Here is a 22,815-nt window from a genome sequence, read left to right as displayed (position 1 = left end):
CTAGCTTGTTGCTTGTTTATTAAATGACATGTAATCAGCAAGGGTCTTGGAGGACACACAAGTAAGGACCTCGGTCTTTGGAAGTTGGCGGTAAGGTTACACTATCGTCCTAGAAGCAGTCAGATCTGAGAGGATGGGAAAGAGATGGTATATTTGAAGGACCAATAGAATCACTCTAAATATTCCTCTAAATCAGAGTTTCTCAACCTCGGCACTATTGACGTTTGGGGTTGGATAATTCTTTGTTGCTGGGGGCTGCCCATGCCTTGTAGGCAGCATCTCAGGCCTTGTACCCACTAGATGTCAGTAGCACCCCACCCAGCTAAAAATGTCTCTGGACATTGCCAATATGCCCTGGGGAGCAGCAGTATAGAGAACCATTGCTCTAAATATTCTTGTGGCTAAAGGAAGTTCCCACCACCTGCCCTTTCACTCAGCACCTTCCTCACCAACCCTCTTCCCTCTCTCCAAGTGCAGAGGGTGGAAAGGGCTTTTCCACATCCACTCCTTTTTGGTACTAGAACAGACATTGGCCAATGCCAGGCCAGCCCACATATGTGGGCATACTAGCGTGCCAGGCAGTGTCACAAGATGCCTGGGAGCTGTCAGTGCAGTCCCGACCCGGTTGCACTGACACAGTTGCCGATAGGGGGCACATGAGAGTAGTTTCTGAACAAAATTCCTGGAGCCCCTTTCCTTTGAAAGTTGTACAAAAGGACCAGGAGGACAGTGCTTGCTTCAAATAGATTTAAATGTATTCACTTGACACATAATAGTAGTTGTCCTGAAGTTTCCCTTACACCAAGCACTCCCCGTGTGTTACCTCATTTAATCCTCACAAAAACAGAGGAAGACATTATTACCACCTTACAGACATAGAAAGTGAGATTCAGGTTAAGGAAATCGCTAATAAGAGGCACATGTCAACACCAAAACATGTAACAAACTCACTCTAAGCCCAGCTCCACTCCTGGCCGCTCTCCCCTTCCTCTCTGGCCTTGCTCAGTCTCCATCGCCCAGGAAGCCGTGCTCGGTCTCTGCGGTTGCAAACTCCCCAAGCTCATCCACCTCTCTTACTGAAAAGCAAGACCCACCTTCCACTCCATCGCCCCAGCTGTCACCCAACTTGGATTCAGTCCCAGCACCGCCACAAACCACAAAACCACAAAACCACAAAAGTGAACAAACCATTAACCTCTCTGAGTCTCTCTCTCTCTCATCTGTAAAACTGGAAAAAGACCCTTTCCGTGGGCATGTTGCTGGGAATGATAAGACGTTATAGTCATAGTAGATGTTGAACAAGTGACAACAATGATGATTATGTATATTGTTCTCAGTCATGACAAAAAGGAGGGGAGATCATGGTGGCTTAAAGGTGTCCTGCAGACTGTGGGGCATGGAGGTTTGACAATGGGCTGAAATCTAAGTAAGGTCTACAGATTAGAGAACAGTACTGTATCTGTTTTAATTTCCTGATTTTGATCATTGTGTTATGGTTGTGGAAGAGAATTCTTTGTTTTTGGGAAATATACACAAGTATTTAGGGATAAAGGGACATTATGTCTGCAACTTACTCTTAAAGCTTCAGATTTACTATCTATATGTATCTATCTATCTATCTGAAGGATAAAGCAAATATGGCAAGTAAATTGAAGGAGTCAGGATGCAGTGTATCCAGGAATTCTGTATACTCTTCTTGCAACTATTCTGTAAGTCCAAAATTAGGGGGATAGAAAAGATTGCAGGGAAGGGGCCCTCATGTTACGCAGGCAGCATCCACAGGAGTGTGAAGGGCGCAGCTCTGGAGCCCGGGCTTCGCCTCGTGTGCTGGGCCCTAGAAGAAAAGCTCTTCTGCAGACGGAGCCGGAGCAACGCTGCCCATTACACAAGGCCTAGCACTGTAAGTTCACCCCTACTGGGCAAGGCAGGCACCCACCCACCTTCGAGCCTTGTTCAGCTCACGTAAGGTGCCCATTGGCTGCACAGCAGAACCCCACAGGAAGCAGAATGAAAGCTGGCCAAGGGGCATACCTGAGGAGGCCCAGCCCAGGGGGCTCCCAGCCGTGCAGTAGCCTTAGCCCCACACCCCCTCGTCCAGTCAGCCAAGGCCAGGGCAGCAGGGCTGTTTTCACTGTAAATACAACTCGAGTCTCCACAGCCAACACAGGAAAGGGGCCTCCAAAGGGCCACCGATCAGGTGGTCAGGCCTCCAAAGGAGTTCAAAGCATGTCACCCCTCAATATGCTGCTTTGACGTATTGATTATTTTGAATTAAAGACATTTGAGAAATAGCAGGTGCAAGAAGGACACTCTGATCCTCCTTTTGATTCCTGAAAGCAGGACATTAAACTCCCGTGTGAAAGATGCCCCCTCTGTACCAGGAAGAAGGAAGACTTTCTTATCACCAGAGATGAATGGAGGCCAAGACGAATCTGTACAAATGAGCCTTGTTACACCAACCCTCATCTTCCTAGCCACTGCTCAGCAAGTTACTCTCCCTAGCCCAAACCCCTTGGTCTTGTCAATTCTTCACAAATTTATTGTTTCTTTGTGTATAAGCTTTCTGCTCTGGTCACTTTTTGGGGTCTTCGTTCTCTATGTACATGTAAAAATTTTAATAAAACTTGTATACTTTTCTTCTGTTAATGTCAGTTTAATTCTTAGGCCCAACTGGAGGCCCAAAGAGGGCAAAGGAGAATTTTTCCTCTCCTACCCCTGCTTAGCAGTTCAGCAAGCCTAAAGAGCAGAGACCTGATGCCGTGAGTCAGCAGACCCAGCCCCCAGGAATGCTGCTCACTACCTCCACCCCTCACCCAGGTGTCCTGGGCTCCCACTGGGTTCTCCAGGCCACAGGGAAGACAGACACAGACGTGAGGGAATAGGAGATAGCAGGGCAGGAGAGGACAGGGGTATACTATGAGAAGATTCACCTGGAGGCAGTGGGCAGGAAGGGACTCACAGCCAAGGAAGACAGGAGGCAGGTGAGCCAGCTTGGAACTCGTGGAAATAGTGAGACAGGTGCCCTCAGAACTGCCTCCTCTGTGGGGGCTTCTCAGAGGCTGTATTTGTACCAGGAGACACCCCCCCTCCAGCTTAGGGGCTGGGGATGGATGTGTAGCCCATGCTGGACACAGGGTCATTTACGCCCATGGCTTGACCCGAGGATGTCACCCTAACAGCTGTGGGGCTGCCCTGCACAGAAAGTGGGAGAAAGTCTGCAGAGCAGGAAGGGGGCAGGAGGGCAGGCAGAGCTGGCCGCCACCAAAAAGGAGTCTGGGTCCCACGGCAGCCCAGTCTCCAGGACTCCCAAAAGCAGAAAGCAGGATGGGAGTCATCACAAAGGAAAAGTCATCCCAAAGAATCTGAAAGCTCCCGTGTGGTTGAGACGATGCTGAGTCCCCCAGCCCCCTCTGAGTGGCACCTGAGCCCCCTGCTGAGCCCCACCCCACTCAGCTTCCATTTGAGTTTCCCCTCTGAGGCCCCTGAATCCCTCCTGCTGAACTGCCCCTCTGAATCCCCCCAACATTCCCCCAGGGCCCCCCTGTTCTCACGTAGGCGCTCAGAGTTCTGAGCCAATCAATGCAAGCCCATCCCTATTGCCCCAGCAATTGGTTTACAGATGAGCACCTAACCCAGGCCTCAGCCAATCAAGGCAGGCCATCTGTGGACCGTGGGGTAGGCCGTCCAATCAAAGCAAAGCCTAGGACTTGGTGTTTGACCCTTGAGAGAAGCAATGGGATTTGCACAGATTAAGATGGTCAGCGAAGCCCAAGCAGTGTCAATACAAACTTCCAGTTAAACATGGAAGATTAAATACATATGTTTATATGAACTTCCTGGCAAATCCTCCACTAGGATGACACAAAGACAGAGGGCAGGAGGAGAATAGGAAGGGAGATGCATCCAGGGTGGGCATGTGTAACCTGGGGAGGGGCACGATCCATCAGCGATGGGGGCTTAGCAGGGTGAGGGGCTGAAGCACAAGTGTCCCTGAGCAGTGGGAAAAGCAGCGAGAGGAGTCCTAGAGAGGCACCTTCCCCCACCTGCTCCCCAAATTCTTCAGCCAGGAATGTACTGCCTCACCCCAGAGGAAGATGCAGGACTTGCCTTTGGGAGAGCTGAATGCACAGAGATTCTGCCACTTTGAGGTCCCCAACAAAACCACCCATTGTTTCAAGTAGTCCCTGTTGGATAAATGTCTCCTGTGAGGCCACCCGCAAGGCTCTGGCCAATGTGCAGTGTGGCTGCCCTTGGATCAGGTGACATTCCAGTCAACTGTGGCCATGGAGGGCAAGGCTCTGGGGCAGAACCTGCGACTTCTACGTGAGGCACTGCCTCAGGCCCTGGCCTTAGCAGGAGGCTGTGGCGAGAAACACGTGAGCACTGCAGGTCCCTGCAGCCCAATCCTTCAACCTCCCTGACCTCAACGACCTCAGCAGAAAGTGGCCATAATAATACCGCCCTGCCTACTGCCTCAAGATAGTCTCATCAAATGACAGAACGAATGCAAAAGTACTTTGTGAATCATAAATGTTTTAATATTAGTTATAATGACAATTTCTCCTTCTCCTGATAAAAAATTGCCATTCTTTAGGAGTAAATCTAACAAGAAATGTGTAAGATCTGTATGAGAAAAATAATAAAATTTGCCTCAAGTACATAAAGGGAGACCTCGACACGTGGGGCTACGTGCCGTGTTTCTCAGTGAGAAGACTTGACGTTATAAGGATGTCACTTCTCTAAAATGAATCCCCAAATCCACAAATTCAATGCATTTCCAACGAAATTATCAACAGCGTTATTTTGTGGAATGGGATGAGTAGATTCTGAGGTTTATATGAAAGATAAAAGGCTCACGGTAAAGAAAATTTTGTAGAAAAAAAAGGAAGGGATGCTTGCCTCACCAGATATCAAAAAACCAAAAATTTATACCAAGTGAAAGAGTGTGGTATTGGCAGAAGAATGGACAGAGCGCACACAGGCGGAGCCGAGACCAGGGCCAGCAGAGGACCAAAAGCCACTTCTACATTCAGACAGTTTGTTACTGAAACAGACAGCAAAAGAAAGAGCACCCAAAGGTGCCACTTCCCGTCCTCGTCTCGTGCACCAGAAAGGACAACATCGAACAAAAGGGGCTGGAGCCTGCACCCCAAGTCACAAGTCACAGCATCTCCCCCGGCTGGGAGCCCATCCTAGGCAGCAGCTACACCCTGAGGGGCGTGGGCAGAAAGCCTCACATCTTGGAACTTTCCAGTACGCAGCCACCAGCCACATTGCGCCCTTGCAGTGTGGCCAGTCCTAATTGAGAACTGCTGTGAGTATAAAATACACACCAGACCTCAGGGTCTTAGGCCAGAAACACCCGTCAAGATCATCTTTGGGCTCCCACATTTTGCTCCAGATGGTTAAGTGACCCCTCTGAGCAGAGTCAGCTCCAGCACCCTGGCCTCCTGCTTCATTCCCAGGGTCTTCACACTGTGCGGGTGTGAATGGGTGTGCGTGCATCCCGAGCTGAGGGCCCGGTCTGCAGGCTTCTGCTCTGGCTGGGCTATTCTGGCTCAAATTTCAAGATGGTAGGCAGGGAAGGCAGTGACCAGACTTGAGGGTGGTGTGGGCACATGTGGCAATGCCGGTGGCCAAGCCACCTGCTCCCTCTCCTCTGGTTCCCAGACTCACAAGGGCCTCTGCTCCTTAGGACGTGAGTATGGAAGACCCTGTGACCTTGCCCTGGGAACTGGACAGGTGGCAAAGTCTGCAGTGACAAGACGATTGGGCCGTCGCTATGGTGATGGGGATGGAGGCCTTTTGCCATCAGCCTCAGTTTTCTGCATGGCAGCTCTAATGACAGGATGGTCAGCCCTGCTGAGGGCAGAGGGCGTGAGCGCAGAGGCCTGCTCCTGGTTGCCATGGTAGCGTGGGCCCTCTCAGGAGCACAGAGGCCCTGGCAGGAGAAGTCCCCACTCACACCTGGTCGGAACAGGAAGTGTTGGGCAGTGACTGAGCGGCGGGGAAGCAGGTTGGGGTGTGAGAGAAACAGTCACCTGCAGCCTAATGACTCAAAAGCTGTCCCCCAGCCACAGGAGGGGAGAGGACCTTTCTGCTGAGTCTGTCTAGAGGACACCAGGCCATCACAGCTCAGCACAGCCCGGAGAGACAGCTGACCAGTGCTGACCAGCCCCGGAGCCCAGCGATGGTCCCACCCCTACCACACCCAGCCTGACGGGGCCTCAATGGGGAAGGGTTCCGGCTGTGGCCCGAAGAGCAGGCTCACCAGCGAGCAATGGAAAGGAAGAGACTCTGACTGAACCTGAAGCCAGACCAGCCAGCCAGGAGGTGGGCCGGATTCTCCCAGACACCCAGGGCCGGCCCAGCCCTGGGTTGGCAGAAGGCTTTGGATATTTCTGCTTCGGAAACCGTTGGGGAAGTCTGAGGGGGCCCAGCTCACGTGGGCTGGCTGCTGTCCAAATGCTGGATGACAGAGCCAGGATGGAGAACGCCAAGAAGGAAAAGGTAGCTCGCCACCTTCGGTTTTCTGGAAGCCTTTATTGTATGTTCCCACAGTCAGTGGTTTGTTTAGCACAGAAAGTGTTTGCTCCTCAGAATCTGATTTTATGCACAGGGCCTTTAAGGCAGGTCTGCTGGGGAGTGAACTGTGGGACACTGACTTTGATGGGCAGAAAGGCCTCTTCCTCCTGGCAGACAGTGTCCTCTCCCCACTGCTTCAGGCTCCTGCCCTGAGACCCGGAAGTTGGCTGCCAGGAGGTCTGGGAAGTAACCTCCGTTGGGTAGAGAGTCTGGGGAGTTTAGAGCCCCAGCTGGGGGGGATCTGGGGCCTGGGGTCTTAGAGGCAGAACCAGCCTGGCTGTGGGACAATACTCAACAGACAGCCTGACAAGTCTCAGATGCCTGCACTGCCTCACAGGAATCTCCTCATAAGGACCAAGAGGGCCATTGCTCCTGGCAAGGAGCAGAGAGCAGTTGCTTTTTCCAAAACAAGGAGAAATCCAGATGATCTCTGAGCCAGCCCTGTGCCCAAGCAGTGAGCAAGGAGACAGAGCTGGTGACAGCCAGAGGGGGAACATGCCCATGCCCCTAAGCCGGGGGGGGGCCAAAGCGGAGTGGGGAAGACAGGGCAAGGGCCGGGATCCAGTCGCTTGGGCACGGTTTCCTCCTCACATGTCTTCTCCTTCTGTGAAATGACAAGGTCAGCATAAACCCTCGGCTCGTCTGCTCCTGGCGGAGCTAATGAAGTTAGGAGAAAAACAACCAGGGAGCTGTGGCTGCAGGCAGCGGGACCCGCCAAGGCCCTAACCGCGTCCCATATCTGCCGTCACTGGTGCTGTGGCAGGAGTTTGGATGAGAAATCCTGCCCAGAGGGCCTGTGGGAGGCCACCTGGGAAGAAAGGAGGTGGTGTCTTTGGCAGAGGCAGAGAGATGGCTTTGGTGATGGAGGGAGGTGGGCAGTGTGTGCCGGGGAGAGCTGTGTGGGGAGCCCACCACAGCGTACTGAGCATCCATCCTCAGACATGGGGCTGCCCACGCCCCTTCCCGTTTGTCCTGGGGGACGCAGGGCCCCACGTGGTAAACGGTTTCTGTTCCACAGGTGAAGGGTGCTGGTTCTTGTTCAGGAGCCAGGCTGGCTGCAGAGTCCTGGTGGATTGCCAACGTCTTGTCAGGGCCAAGAGTAGAGCAAAGCACTGCCTCTGGCACACACTTAAGGGGGCACCAAAAGCACCAGTTGTCAAGATAAATAGTATTTTAATGCAAATTCTAAATAATCAAAATTAATGCAAACAACTCAGATGAACAAAATGCCAAAGTTCTAAATAGTATTAACTGATTTTTCCGCTTGTCTCAGCCCTGTGCTGGCTGCTCTTGCAGCGCCGGTCAGCCAGGTGCCAGGCCAGACCAGGGAGGCGTGGGGCTGCCACGTGCACACCTCTCCCACGTGTCCTGGCTGGTGGAGGACCCACCTCTTATCTGGGGGCCCGGCTTGGCTTCAGGGTTGTCCTAAGGATCTGAGGTTTGGCTGCCAGGCCCACCCAGTCCCAGCTCTGCATCCCCTGGGAAGTGCTACCTCCACTCCAAGCCAGCACTTGGCCTGGAGCAGCGAGCGATGCCCTGTTCACACTTTCAAAGTTGTCCCCACAGGTCAGCCGTGCTGTACCCACCCAGGGTCCAGGAGAAGAGCATTGTGGGTGCTCAGGAGGGAAGTGGAGGGCTGCTGGCTTCGCGCTTGCTGTTTCTCTGGCTTCTCTTGTCTGTCTGACCTTTTGGACCTCACCTGTGGTCATCCCTCTGTAACGTGAGGAGTGTGGCCTCAGGACTATTTTCAGTGGCTCCCCCATGTGACGTCAGCTCCTCACACAGTTATTCTAGAGCTCCAGCTCCCGCTGATGCCCCCCTCCCCTGCAGCCTGTGGCTGGCAGAACCCCACCATGGCTGGTTTGTTCTTTTGACGTGGAGCCCCATCTCTTGGTGGCCACCACTCTGGATGGCCTGAAATTGGGCTCTGGGCACCCCCTTAGAAGTTCCTGGCCTGTACTTGCCCTCCGTCACCTGGGTCCTTCAGCTAGCCCGGCACTCCCCACCCCCCACCTGGAGTAGGCAGCTGTGTGTGGTGGGTTAGGGGAGCGCTTTTCAGGAAGAAAGCTGGGAAAGTCACCCTCCGGGTGTCTTAGTCTGCTCCAGCTGCCATAACAAAATACTGTGGACTGGGTGGCTTTAACAACAGACACTTATTCCTCACAGTTCTGGAGACTGGAAGTCTGAGATCAGGGTGCTGGCACGGTCGGGTGAGGTGGTGAGGACCCTCTTCCTGGCTTGCAGATGGCACCTTCCCTCTGTGTCCTCACGTCGGGGGAGAGAGAGCTCTGGTCTCTTCTGCTCATGGGGGCTCCACCCTCATGACCTCATCTAACCCTAATCACCTCTCAAAGGTCCCACCTCCTAACACCACCACACTGAGGGGTGGGGCTTCAACATATGAATTTGCTGGGCACGATTCAGTCTCTAGCACAGGGTTCGGGGAGCAGCCGGGAGGAGCTGACCTTCCTGCATTGAGGCCCTCCAGCTGCCCAGGCACTTTGCCCCGCTGCAGGAGAAGGCTCAGAAGTGGGATGAGGTTGCGTCACACCAACGTGCTCCCCTGGTTTCCCTGGCAGGGCTTGTCCCAGCCAGTGTCTGGGCCCCAGCAGGAGAGAGGCCCCGCCCCCCAGGCCGCTGGAGGCCGCACTACTGCCCACTCTCGATAGATGCTCAGGTCGCAAAGCTCCAGATAGGCCCCAAGCAAGTGTGGCCAGTGCGGGGAGGAGCAGATGGCCCCACTGAGTGGAGTGGTGACAAGACCCTGAGCGTCGGGGGACGAAGCTCCCTGGGGGCAGTCGGCTGTGGCCTGGTGAGGTGGGAACTCAGCCCACGTGGGGGCTGGGCTGCACCTGCCTTCGAGTGGGCCCCTCTCAGCCAGGAGCTTCTGGCTCTGAGCAGTGTCAGAGGTTGTGCCACAGCCCCTGTCCCCACTGTAGCTGATAGGAATCTGTGACAGGGCTGGGCTGGGAGGCCATGAGAGCAGAGGCTGCCTCCAGGAGAGCCACACAGGCCACGTGTGTCCCAGGCCTCTGGTCAAGGCCCCTCAGAAAGAGCATTAAAATTCCCCACCCATCCCAGGGGCCAGGAGCAGGCCCAGGGGATCTAGCTGTGGGATGCAGCATGGACCGGCCAGGCCCACGCCTGCTCCTGGGGCAGCGGGCAGAGAAGGCAGACTGCAGTGGAGGGACAGGCAGTTTCTGCAGAATTGCCCCGAAGCCACCCCAAGGCAAGAGAGGTTAGAGCTGTGTTGAAGGAAGGCCCTCCAGGGAAGGTTCTTGTGCTCCCATGCCGGGTTGGGCAGCAGCCTTTGGGCGGTAGCCCAGGCATGTTCCCCATGTCCTGACCCTGTGACAGAGGGACGGTCCTCACATAGCCCTTCCTCTCCACCCTCATCTTCCCTCCCTTTCTCATGGGGTGGCTGCTGCTTCTTGCCACCCCTCAGGAAGACGCAGTTCTCTCTCTTTCTGTCTGTCTCTGTCTTTTAATCTCTCTGTCTCTGTCTCTCTCTGCCTCTGTCTGCCTCTCTGTCTCTCTTTCTATTTCTCTCTGTCTCTTTCTGTCTCTCTGTCTATCCCTCTGACTCTGTCTTTCTCTCCGCCTCTCTGTCTCTGTCTCTCTGTCCCTGTTTCTCTGGCTCTCTGTCTCTGTTTCTCTCTCTGTCTCTCTCTCTCTGTCTCTGTTTCTCTGTATCTCTCTCTTTATCTCTGTCTCTCTGTATATCTCTCTGTCTCTCCCTCTCTTGGGGCTGGGTGCACACTGAGAAGAGGCCCCTTCATCATCCCCTAAGCCTGCTCCCTCCCATATCACCCCCCTCAGAGGCTGGGCCCCCCCAGGTCTCTCCCAGACTGGGATTCCCCTGGTGGCCCCTCGCCTCTGCACCCCTGCTCTTTTCAGCCCCAGGGCTCCTGCTGGGCCCCCACCCTGCTCTCCCAGGCCCCGTCCCTCCTCAGGGTAAGCTTCCTGGCATCCACCACGGCCCCTGGTGGTCTGCCCACTGGCCACCTCATGCTCCATGTTGTTCCATTCCTTCGTTTTTCTGGAAGGACAGCCCGTTTCCCGTGACCAGTGCGTGGCTAGGCCATCCACACAGCTGCTTGAAAGGCCACCTTGGTGGGACTAGATTCCAAGTGCACAAGCCTGATGAGGGTCCGTCTTTCTGTTTGTTTCTGCTCCAGAGAATCCCTCTGTTTGGCCACCTCTCTCTCTCCTTTTTTTTTTCTTTCCTATAATTTTATTTATTTATTTTTCCCCCAAAGCCCCAGTGGATAGTTGTACGTCATAGTTGCACATCCCTCCAGTTGCTGTATGTGGGACGTGGCCTCAACATGGCTGGAGGAGCAGTGCGTCGGTGCGCGCCCAGGATCCGAACCCGGGCCGCCAGCAGCGGAGCGTGCGCACCCAACCGCCAAGCCACGGGGCCGGCCCTGGCCACCTCTCTTTAAATCTGTCTCGTTGTACCCTCTCCTGCCCGCCTTGCCTTTCTTGGTGAAGCTTAGGCCCGTTAGTCAAGTTTCATAAAAAGCGCTCTTGGGGTCTTAACTTGGGGAGAGATGAACCTTCTCTGCTGGAATGTGGACTTCCCCTGAGTCAGATCTTGCTTCGTGCCTTTTTGTAAAGTGTCCACATTTTATCTTTGGGGCTTGGGCTCTCCTTTCCATGAGAGTTGAGCTCCTGGCCTGGGTTTCTCTCTGACCCCTGAGAAGCCCACTCTAGCTGTCCTCCTCCTGCCACCAATGCCAGAAGGTCCTGTCATCTGAGGGCAGGCGGGGCAGGCAGGGCTGGCAATCTCAGGCTCTGGCCCTCGCGCAGGTTCCCCAGAGGGGCGGTTCACCAGATAGTTGTTGGGCACCTCCGTGTTTGGGCGCTGAGCTGGGTGCTGGGGGTCCCATGGGCAGCTCGGACCTAGCGGGAATTGTGTGGTGTTGACACCGAGGGAAGGTGACTTGGGGCGTAGTCCTACACCGATGGGAGGCGACTTGGGGAGGGACACTGGAGGGAAGGCCAAAGGCCAGAAAGCAGATGGTGTGGTGGGAAGCGGGAGGTGTGTGGCCACCATGTGAAGAACCCCTCCGGGTGGGCAGCCAGCTCCTCCTGGGCATCCAGATTCCTCAGGCCCCGGAATCATCCTGGACCTTCTCTTGAGCACCATGCATTCTCACCCACACACTTGCTCTTCATACGTCTGCCTGTCCATCTCTGCTCTGCTCCCTTTGCCGTCCCCACACCCTGCCCAGCCAGGGTGGCTCCAAGTCTGTCCTCAGGGCTTGGGTGCAAGCAGGAAGAGTCTACTCGAGGCAAGGGCCCCAGTGATGGGCACTTTCTCCCAGGTTGCCGCCAGGCCAGGTCTGCCCACTGCTCAACCACGGGCTGTTCTTAGGGATGGTTCTCGGGGGCTGTTCTGCCCCTGTTTCACAGATGAGGGCTCTGCAGACTGAAAGGCCAGGCGAGTTGCTGAGGTCACATGGGGTGAGTGGTGGAGGCCTGGATTCAGCGAGAGAATTCCTCCTTAGGTAGTGGTTTCATGAGCCCAGAGGTGGCCCTAGTGAGGGCAGAGCCCATGCAGCTTCCTTAAGGCCCAGTGAGATCAGGACAGCTCTGGGCTTCAGGTACCTGGTCTGTAAAATGGGATAATAGTAGCATGTGCCACAGAGGATGGGCGTGGAGACCTCTCTGAGATGTAGCCAGAGGTAGATCAAATGGGGACTCTCAGGGAACCAGGAGCTCTTGAAGTGGATGCAGTCTGAGAGGACCAGGGCTCTGAGTAGAGGAACCGCCCCCCGACCCCGAGCCCTGCGAAGGGAGAGGCCAATCTGGGGGTGCTGCTCTCTGGCCAGCGGAATCTACTCTCTGACTCCTTTTGCCCCTGCCCCTCCAAGGCATCCTGCCACAGCGTGCTCAGGGAAGCCGCACTCCGGCCCCGCCTTGTGCCTGATGATGAATGCTTGTAGATGGCTGCTGATCCACTGACCAACCCCAGCCCCACCCAGCTCGGCAGATGTCTGAACCCTGGGAGGGACCCCAGGGGTGCTGAGCAACGGTGAGCCAGCTCGGCACAGGCCCTGCAGTTCCCTAACCCCACACGGGCTCTGCTCCTCCATACTGGGCCCACTGGGCTTGCCTACCCCTCCCTGCTGAGCTAGCCCCCTGGGGCCTGCTGTGCCGGCCACCCTGCCTGGGCAGGTCCCGGAGCGAAGGCAGGAGCCCTTCAGACCACCCCACGGGGCAGCAGCGACAGACGCGGCTGGACGTGCTTCTCTCTGTAAGGACCCAGCAGTTCCATCCCTCACCCCAGGGGAGGAGAGTGGTGGGAGAAGATAAAGAAGCCCCTCGGTAGGACTCCCCCAAAGAGCGGAACCGACCCGGGCACTGGGAGAGAAGGATCTCACCTCCACATCAGACAGCTACCCCCTCCACCAGGCTGGCCCTTCTGCTGCGGCGGCTGCCAGCATTTGGGCGGCTGGGCTTCAGTCTCAAACCCGTTCTTCCTGTTTCCAGCAGGGTGGCCTCTGGGAACTTTAAAATCCCTCCAGACCTCAGTTTCCCCTTCTGTAAAGTGTCCCCCAGGGCTGCTGTGTGGAGTGTGAGCCCCCGAGTGTGCGTCTCTCCAGAGCAGCTGCACATGCACTGTGAATAGAAGCGCAAAAAGTCCTACAAGTGGACGGAGAGAGAAGGAAAGCAATGCCCCCTCCATGACACCCCTTCCAGAAGATACAGAATCCCCCCCCTGCATCCTGTGACATCACTTACCCACAGTCAGTCTCAGATTACACCCTCGGCACATGCCTCACATGCCCCGAGGTTCCCGCCAAGTGGCTCCCAGGTCTGGCCAGGGCCCCCGCCCTCCAGAGAGGTCCAGAGAAGCGTTGTCCCAGCTGGTGGGGGGCAGGGCCACCTTATCAGAGCACATGGGGAGAAGCTCAGTCCCACAACATAGGTCAAGGCAGGCAAGTCTAGGGGAACACTGGCCTCCTCCGTCCCCGCCCCCAGGCTTGCCTGCAGGCCTGGTGTCCACGAATGCAAAAAGTTGTAAAGAAAAAGTCAATGAAAATGAACGATAGGTGGGTGTAGCCCATAAGAGGCCCACTGATGGGCGGTGATTTCAGCTGATTACAAATGGTGAGTGTTTCCCTAACAACACACACACAATCACATAATCACTGATGGATGCATCACTTAGAAACTATAACAATAGTGTGGACAATATTAGCAGGCAGGACCCTGGGTTTCCATGATCAAGCCTTCAATTCTGCCCACAGGGAGCTTACTGAATACTCAGTGGCACTGCAAGGGGCAGGTGCCAGCACATCCGAAAGAGCCAGCCTCCTCCCCTCCTGTGGTCCAGGCTCCTAGAGGGTAGGACACCCCTTGCTTCTGCCTGCCTGTGTTCCAGTCTGGAACCTGCTAGGCCAGCTCCCTCACAGACCCACTTTTTGCATCCTGTGGGGCCAGCAGGGCGGCAGGAGCTCCTGAGCCACCACTAGGACCTCAGGCAGGGAAGGATGGGGGAGACCCACGTGCAAGGAGCATCAAGAGCCCGCAGCCCCCGCAGCCCCAGGACTTGTGTTGTGAATGCTTCCCCAGGGAGGGGTGGCTGCCACCCTTCTATGTCCACCCTTTCACTGAGATGCCTGGGTACAGTGGGTCCCTGTGCCGACAGGGAGCTCTGCAAATGGCCTCTGGGTCCACACAGCCGGGCCTCACAAACTTGATCTTTTTGAGAACGAAGTCCAATAGACTTCGACATACAGTGCACTAGTCAGGAGAGAAGCCCAGGACAGCAGCAGCACCAGCGTCTTTCCTCAGCTGCCGCTGGGCTGTCCGGCTCCCTCTCAACGTCAGACCTGGGTCCTGCCCACTGGAAGGAAGGTGGGTTTTCTTATATCCTTCTTTATACTTTTCTCTATCTTTTAAATTCGCACTCCTCCCCAAGAGAAATGCAAACACTGTCAGCCTTCCTTGGAACCTGCAGTGCCCCTGCCCTCTGCAGTGGGCCCAGAGGTCTGCCCAGCCTCTGTCTCTGCCCTGGTTTCCTTGGGTTCTGGGAGGTGCCCGGGAGTGGGGGTTGGTGTGGTCTGGGATGTGTGCCCACGGGCTGGGACAGGAACCCATGTCCTGGCCCCGTCCAGCACAACAGAGGTGGCTATCAGCCTGTGTCCCAGGGAGGCTGCAGCAGGTGCAGAGTTGGTGACCTGATGGTGTCCTTCCAGTTGCTCTCCTACCCGGTTTGGCCTCCTGCATCTCCACTGCCCTATTCCTGTCCTGACCTCTGCAAGTTGCCCCATGTTCAAGACCTTAGTTATCATTGGCCCCTTCTAGTGCCTTGAGGCCTCCCAGACCCTGCCAGGTGGAGCCCACTGCCCTCTCCATCCCCTGGCCAGGTCTGTGCCCCTGGCCATTGCAGCCCCTCCTCCCCGATGAGATGGGTGAGCCCCCAGCCTCAGAGTGGACAGATGGGTTGCTATGAGTCCAGTTGCTACCGCTCGGCCTCCTTGGCCCCAAATGCTGATCACTAGTGCTGTGGGGTAGGGTGGACGTCCATGCCTGTGTTCACTGACGATGAATCCAGCTGACAGAGGTCATGCCCAAGGTCACACAGGTGGGAAACTGCAGAGCTGGGAGCAGCCAGACCTCTGGACTTGGAAGAAAGCCTGGGGCTCTCCCGCCTGACTGCCAGGACTTGCGATTCCCTGTTGCCACTCTGGGCCAGAGTGCCTGCTGCTCTGCGGAGGCCCCAGCGGGATTCTGAGGCTCAGAGGCCCTCATAAGGTGCTGGGGCCAGCCAGGGAGGCCTGGGGTGGGGTGATCACTTGCAGCTTGTCTGGGAAGCACAGTTATCCAGATCCACGGTTATCCACGTGGACACGTTCATGCATTTGGTAGTTGAGATAAAAATGTCATTGCCTGTCCCTCTCTGCCTGAGTTTCTTTTAGTTGCTATAAGAAATTACCACAAACTTCATGGCTTAAAACAACACAAATTTGTTATCTTCCGTTTCTGGAGGTCAGAAGTCTGAAAGGGTCTCACAGGGCTGAAACCAAACTGACATGTCCCCAGGGCCGGTTCTTCCGGAGGCTCTGGGGGACAAGCCCGGTCCTTGCCCTTCCAGCTTCTGAAGGCCGCCTGCCTCCTTGGCTCATGGCCCCTTCCTCCATCTTCAAAGTGCATTGCTCCAACCTTTGGTTCCGTGGTCGCATCTCCTTCTCTGACTGACCCTGCTGCCCCCTCTTATGATGACCCTTGTGATGACATTGGACGCACCTGGAGAATCCAGGACAATCCCTCCATCTCAGGGTCCTTCACTTAATCCATCTGCCAAGTCCCTTCTGCCATGTAAGGTTACATTTCACAGGTTCCAAGGACAAGGACGTCTTTTGACTCCCACCCTGCCCCACCCCTCCCTGGAGGCCCATCCCAGTGACCAGCGCATCCTGCTGCCCTCACACTTGGGCTCCTGGCTTTGAGGACCTTTCTTTTCAGCAGTAGATTCCCCCATCCCCCCGCACCCCCACACACACCTTTAATCAAATTCTGACACTGAAATCTTATAAAGCAGACCTCACAGAGTTACCCTGCTTCTGGAGAGCAGTGAGGGTGAAGGAGACCCATGCAAGCACACAGCCTGTGCTTCCTATGCTCAGAAGCTGGTGCCGGTCTCCTGCAGGGCCCAGTGGAGGACAGGTAGGCCATGGGCAGGAGGGGCTGGGGGTCCACAAACAGCAGAAGGAAGGGACAAAGAAGCAGCACAGGTGCTCATGGGCACAAGTGCATCTTGCCAAGTTGGGATGGGTACACGGCCTGGCCTTCCTTTCCAATCCTATCTTTCCAGGTGGGCTGGCCAGGAAGGCCAGCAGGAAGGGAGGCTCTCCAGGGGCCTATGGAGGAAGCAGCCTGGACAGTGTTTGCCTGTGGGAAGAGCACCCAGGAGTGGACAGGTCGGGTCATGAGGCCCTACAGTGCAGGAGAGAACCGCTTACTGGGCGGGGGTCAGCGAGGACGGATGCTTCTGGTCTGTGAGGGTAAAGGGACAGCACTGCCAGCGATGGCCAGGAAGGCACCTCGTTTCCCCCTGTCCATGGCCACAGCCATGGCCAAGTGCTCTGCTTGTGCCTAAGAGGAGGCCCTCGAGGTGTCAGCCTTCCCTCTAAAGTAGCCCACAGTCTACACAGCACTGTCCCAGGGAAATGCAGTGTTTTCTAGTAGCCAAGTTAAAAAAGTAAAAAGAAATAGGGAGATTCATTTTCATAATACTTTCTGTAACCCACTATATCCGGAATATTATCATTTAAACATGTAATCCACATAAAAATTGTTAATGAGATATTTGACACGCTGCTGTTCATATTGCCTTCCAAAGTGGGGTGTATTTTACATGTACAGCATATCCCAATTAGGACTCGCTGCATTTCAAGTGCCCAAGAGCCACAGGTAGCCAGTGGCTACCACGCTGGACAGCGAGGTTCACAGCGCCTCTGACAGGTGGTCACCAGGGATTTATCAGGCATGTCTGGCAGGAAGCAAAGCAAACACAATGGGACCTGGGGGAGCAAAGAGGGGGCTGCACCGGCTGATGGGACCCAGCTCAGTGTACCGAGCTCAGGGCAGCTTCGGGGAGCAGGATCTGAGACTCAAAGGCAGCTGATGCCCCTCCGTCCGGCTCTCTCTGGGGTCGGCCTCACTCTACCCCACTGATGATGGGCGGGGACATGGTCGTGGAGCTCCAGGCTCACAGCCTCACAACCTTACAACCAGAGAGAAAGGAGAGCCCCTCCATGAGTTGTAGCCAGACGCACCCCCTCGCAGGACTCAGGGTTGTGCTGGGGCCACACATCCAGATCCACACACTGCAGATCCACAGGGCGTGCTCTGTCCAGCCCAGCCAGAGGCACTGGCTGCCCGTGGTGCTAGAATCACCTGCCCTCAGGAGTCAGAGGGCTGGTTGGGGAGACAGGCCAAGGGTCCTGGTGTGGGCACACCTGGCCCAAACCTCCTGTACACCTGTCTTCAGAGCAACATGGCCCCAGGGCAGCCCCGCTCGACTCTCTGAGCAGAGTCACCTCTGCTTCAACTCCCACTCCCACGCCTGCTCTCTGCTCTGGAGCAAGGCCATCTGTCTGTCCTGCTAAGGCCATCCTTACTATGTTCTCCTGTGGGCAGCTGGCCCTGAGCAGCCCTTCTGCCCTCCTGTCCTCACCCCTACACCCGACTCTGCTGGCCACCCCACTCCAGGTCCTGCCCTTCTAAGTCTTTCTCGGTGCTTCCAGAGTGAGCTAGCTCAGTGCAGATCCAGGTGTGTCTCCCCCCACAGACCTTCCCATGGCCTCCTCGCAGAGCCAAACCCTCAGAGGGCAGCTGGGAGACGCAAGGTCAGCCCACATCCTAGCCTCACAGCCTGACATCGCTGCCACACTCTGACCACCCCAGACTCAGTACTCTTCACTGCATCCTCTGTCCAGCTCCTTGGGCTTGGCTGTGTTTGCTGCCCTGCCTCAAAATCCCTTCCATGTCTTCATCACCAGACTCTCAGTGTGGGACCAAGCTTGGGGGAGGCCAGAGGGAGAAAAGGAAACAGAGGGAGGTCAGGCAGGACACTGCCCATCCTTGGCCTCCTGGCCTCCTGGCCTCCTAGTCTCCTGGCCTCCTGGTCTCCTGGCCTCCTGACCTCCTGGTCTCCTGGACTCCTGGTCTCCTAACCTAACCCTAGGAGGTATTTGATCAGGGAGTTACATTGCTCAATTCATGCTTTTCAAAGGTCACTCTGGGTGGTACGTGGAGAAGAGATTGCAGGGGCCAAGAATGGAAACAGAACGACCCAGGGCTGTTACCATGATCGAATTGTGAGAAGGTGGTGTTTCAGGTCGGTGGGGTTAGGGAGAAACAGAACCCACTCCAGGAATTCCAAGCAGGAAGGATTTGATACAGGGAATTGGGTGCTTATAAAGCCATATAGAGGGCTTAGGGAGCAGAACCAGGGGCCACACTGGACCTGGGCTCCATTGCCACTCCCTGCAGTACAATCCCAGGGCCAGCCAGCTGCCGCGGCCTCACCATCTTCACACTCATGAGGCTGGGTCATGGGTCCCACACTGCCAACGCTCGTGTTGGTCAAAGCTTGCAGGTCATCTACCACAGACCTTCCAAATATCACAGGAATGTGGCCTATGGTCGACCCAAGACGCTTGCAGAAGCCTGGCTGCAAGGGATCCTGGGAAATGTAGTTTTCACTCTTCCAGCCCTGTGTTCTATGGGACAGAGAGGGGGTAGAAATGGATGCCAAGTGCAAATAAATGACCCCAGCACAGAGGAAAGTAGAAAAATGTCAGTTGGACACCAAATGGAGTTGTCAAGGAGGTAGATGGTGCCCTGGTTTGGGGCTCAGTGGAGAGGTCAGGGCTGGTGTCACCAACCTAACAGATGCTGTGGAATTAGTAAGAGTGCCTAAGGAGTGCATGTAGATGAGGAGAGCAGAGCGTCGGGCCTGGAGTGTCAGGGCCCTCCTAAGGGAGCTGGTTGCTTCCTCCTCTGTGCTTCTAGAGCTCTTGGCTATAGATTGAGTATTTGCATTTTCCTGTTCCTAAAAAATTATGAGTGCCTGCAGAGCTCTTAGTGACCGTGGGTCCTTGTAAGTCCTCAATAAGTGTTTTTGGATGAATGAGTAAATGAATGATGAATGAACAAATGTCATGCAATATGCCTTGGGAGCACCATAGAAACAAAAGCTATGCCCTGTGTTGTTATAGGATGTTCCAGCCTAGTGGGAGAGCCAGACAAACAAGCAATTACAGAATCCCCTGTTCTACCAATGCAAGAATTCTAGTTAAAAAGACAAAACTTATAAAAATAGGCAAGAATGACTGAATGTTGTAATTATTGATCTTGGGTGATGGATACATATTGGGGTTCAAAATACTATTCTCTCTACTTTTGTATATGTTTGAAATTCTCTATTACAAAAGGTGTTGAAGCATAAAAGAAAAGAAAGAAAAAGAAAATGAGGCTAATTTGACACAAATTACTCCCCGTGAGCCCTCATCAGCTCCTGGAGTCTCCTTACACGTGCGCTCTTAAGCTAGAGTGCAGTTTACAATGTCTCTCACCTGGTAAGACCTGGGCATCTCCCCCTCTGGTGGGAGCTTGCTGTAGATAACGGGACTGTCAGCCTTGCTAGCGAACAATTAGAAAAATGGTGGTGCACAGATGCAAACGCAGAATTCTCTGCCCTCCAAGGCTTTGGCCCAGGGGGCAGGGCTGTGAGGCTGATCTCAAGTGAAGACTCGGTCTTTGGCAAACAGGTATCTTCTGCTATCTGAACATTCACTGTCTGAATAGTCACTCTAATGACTTGCAGAATTGTTTACCCAAAATTCACTACCCAGATGGAAAATGAGTATAATGAATCAATGTGTAAGTTGCAGCTGAGTCCTGGGAGAAGATGTGGGTATCATATCTTTGCTGTTCTACCAAGAGGGCCTTGTCCCATGTTGTTGTCTGCATGTCATGCAGCTGCTACCAGGCCTGGTGCTGTATGAAAGGGAGAAATAATTTCTATCTGTTTTAGGTCAGGTTCCCAAGATGTGGCGCCTGAGATTGGATTCCTGGGAAAGTGACTTATTGAGGGAGTGCTCTCAGCAGAACCTGAAAGGAAGTGAGGGGAACAGAATGGAGAGGGAAGAAACCAGGCAAAGATGTGGGTTCAGCTTAAGTGAAGCCTCAGCCTGACCTCACAGGGAGCTCTGAAGTGTGAGGAACATTGAGGAGTTGTCCTTCTTTGAGGAAAAAGGCTAGCCTTTCATACCCCTGTCACAGAGTCGTTGGCTGAGGGCCACAGGGGAGGGATAATCTTCCAAGCATTTCCAGGAAACTCTCAGGAGAAGGGTGTAGCTATGAGCGGCTTGCAGCCACCACTCACAACGGACAGGGGCTGGATGTGCCAGGCCAGTAGGGTGGGCCACCAATGGCATGTGCTACAGCCTGCCCCTTGCATGACCCAGATCTGTTCTCCTCTCACATTAAGTTCACTCCATCCAGGCACAGCTTCCTCAGGATCTGAGGAGACTTACAATTGGATGTTTAGTGAGAGGAACTATAGTTCCCACTTCTGCAGATGGTCTTAAGATTATACATGATACTCATCCCCTCCCTCCCCAATCCATTCTAGAGCCCCTCCTCTTTGGCTGACACTGCTGGTCAAGGTGGCTCATCTGGAGGGGCGACCCGGACCCTCAGCCCGAAGTCTGCATCCTGCCTTCCCTTATCAGGCTGTGGTTGCTGCATGTTGTCTATTTACAGTCACAACTGGGCACGAGAGTACTAGACATGCCCCAGCAGATCATCTGAGTGGAAAACATGTGCTGTCTTGCTCCATCGTGTAGCAGTAGTCCTGTCTCCCTGGGATGACAAGGGTCAATGGTCACCTGGTCACACATGCTCCTTGTGCCAGGATGGTCATAACTTTCTCTGCCTGCCTAGCTACTGGCACAAGGAGCACGGCATGACCAGATGGCAATTGTAGCTGTAAGTTTAGTGGGACTCTCCCTGTATCCCCTAGTGGAAGCATCCCTCCTCTGAGAACCAGGACCTCTAGAGCCACAAAACCTAAGGTTGCGGGTAGAGGAAGAACAAGTTCCCCAACTGGGTCATTGGGAGCGATGAAGAGCCCTTCTTTCCCAGACCCACGTATTTTACCTTCTAGGGACACAGTATCATCCCATGGCCATTGGAGTGTATATTGCCCTCTGGAGGACATTGGCCCCTTCTGTAGGGGGTCATCTTCCAGCCGACAGCTCAGCTGTGTCTTCAAGAGGCTGTTCCACCACTCCATTAGGCTGGCAGCTTCCAGGTGGTAGGACTAGTGGATCCTATGATCATATGCTAACTGCCAAGCCTCCTTTGCCATGAAGTGGGTCCTATGTCTGCAGTAAAGTTGTGTGGGATTTCATATCACTAGATCAGACATTCTGTGATTCCTCAGTTAGTGGGACTGGCTGAGACACTGAAGGTAGGGAAGTCAATCCATACCTGGAATATAAGATGAGTCATTGCCCTTCCAATGTGGAAAGGGTCTAGTGTCATCAACTTGTCACCGAGTAGTGTCTGGTTGGTCTCCTGGAGGAATGATGTCATACCAGGGGTTCAGTATTGGTCTCTGAGGCTGGCAGGTCATACATTTGACAGCAGCAAAAGCTAGGTCAGCCTCGGTGAGAGGAGCCTATGCTTTGGGGCACGTGCACAGCTTGCATCTCTGCCACTGTGGTCATTGTTTATGAGGGCACTGTGTCAATGCTGAGCTGACATCAGGAGCTGCCTGGTCTTCCCTTTTCTGTAGCAGATGGTTCTGGCAGTCATTAACCCCTCAAACTCGTGCCCGTGCACGGAGATTTATCTGCACACCTCTTCCCATACCACTCCTTTCCCCAGTCCTCTAATCTTGCTCTTTCCGGCTGCTGAACAACCAGCTAAGCTGTTTACCATGCCCATGGGTCCGTGTGTATCTTTACCTTGGACCACTTCTCTCTCCACACAAAGTGAATAACTGGGTGCACTGCCCCACAGTCTGACTATTGAGAGGATCTCTCCTCACCATTGTCTTTTAGAGCCGCCCCTGAATGGGGCTGTAGCGCAGCAGAAGGCCATTTCCAGCTTGCACCAACACGCCAGACTGACCTGTCCATCACCCAAGCATGGGTGGGTTTTTGCCCTCCTCCAGCAGCTAGGCACAGGGAAGCTCCCACCATGAGGCCATAAGTGTATGAGCTGAGGGAGACGCACAGGGGCGTCAGTGCAAGAGTGGTAGGTGACAGGCAGATCTGGACCACCTGTTCCTGCAGCTGACCTGTGCCCTCTGGACCTGCTTGAGCCTAATTCTAGACATACCACTTCAGTCTTATGGTAGATGGCTGCCAGGCCTGCCTGATCTCATGACTTAGTGGATCTGATAACACCCAGCTCATGATGGGCGGTTCTGGCCACATGGTCACTCGATGTCCCATGGTCAGATACTCTGTCTCTACCAGGGCCCAGTGACATGCCACGAGCTGCTTTTCAAGTGGTGTTTGGTTCTCTGTCTCAGAGGGCAAGACCCTGGTCCAGAGCCCTCAGGTCTGATCTATGACTCTCCTCTTGGGGTTTCCACATTCCACACAGTGTAAAACCTTGAGTATCAGGGCTGCCAGGTCACATGGCCTGAGGGTCAGGGCTGATCGTGGCACCATCCTGACCAGCTGCAGAGCC

This window comes from Diceros bicornis, chromosome 41 (assembly GCF_020826845.1).
Source record: "Diceros bicornis minor isolate mBicDic1 chromosome 41, mDicBic1.mat.cur, whole genome shotgun sequence".
Classification (NCBI taxonomy): Eukaryota; Metazoa; Chordata; class Mammalia; order Perissodactyla; family Rhinocerotidae; genus Diceros; species Diceros bicornis.
Note: the sequence above shows the minus strand (reverse complement) of the source record.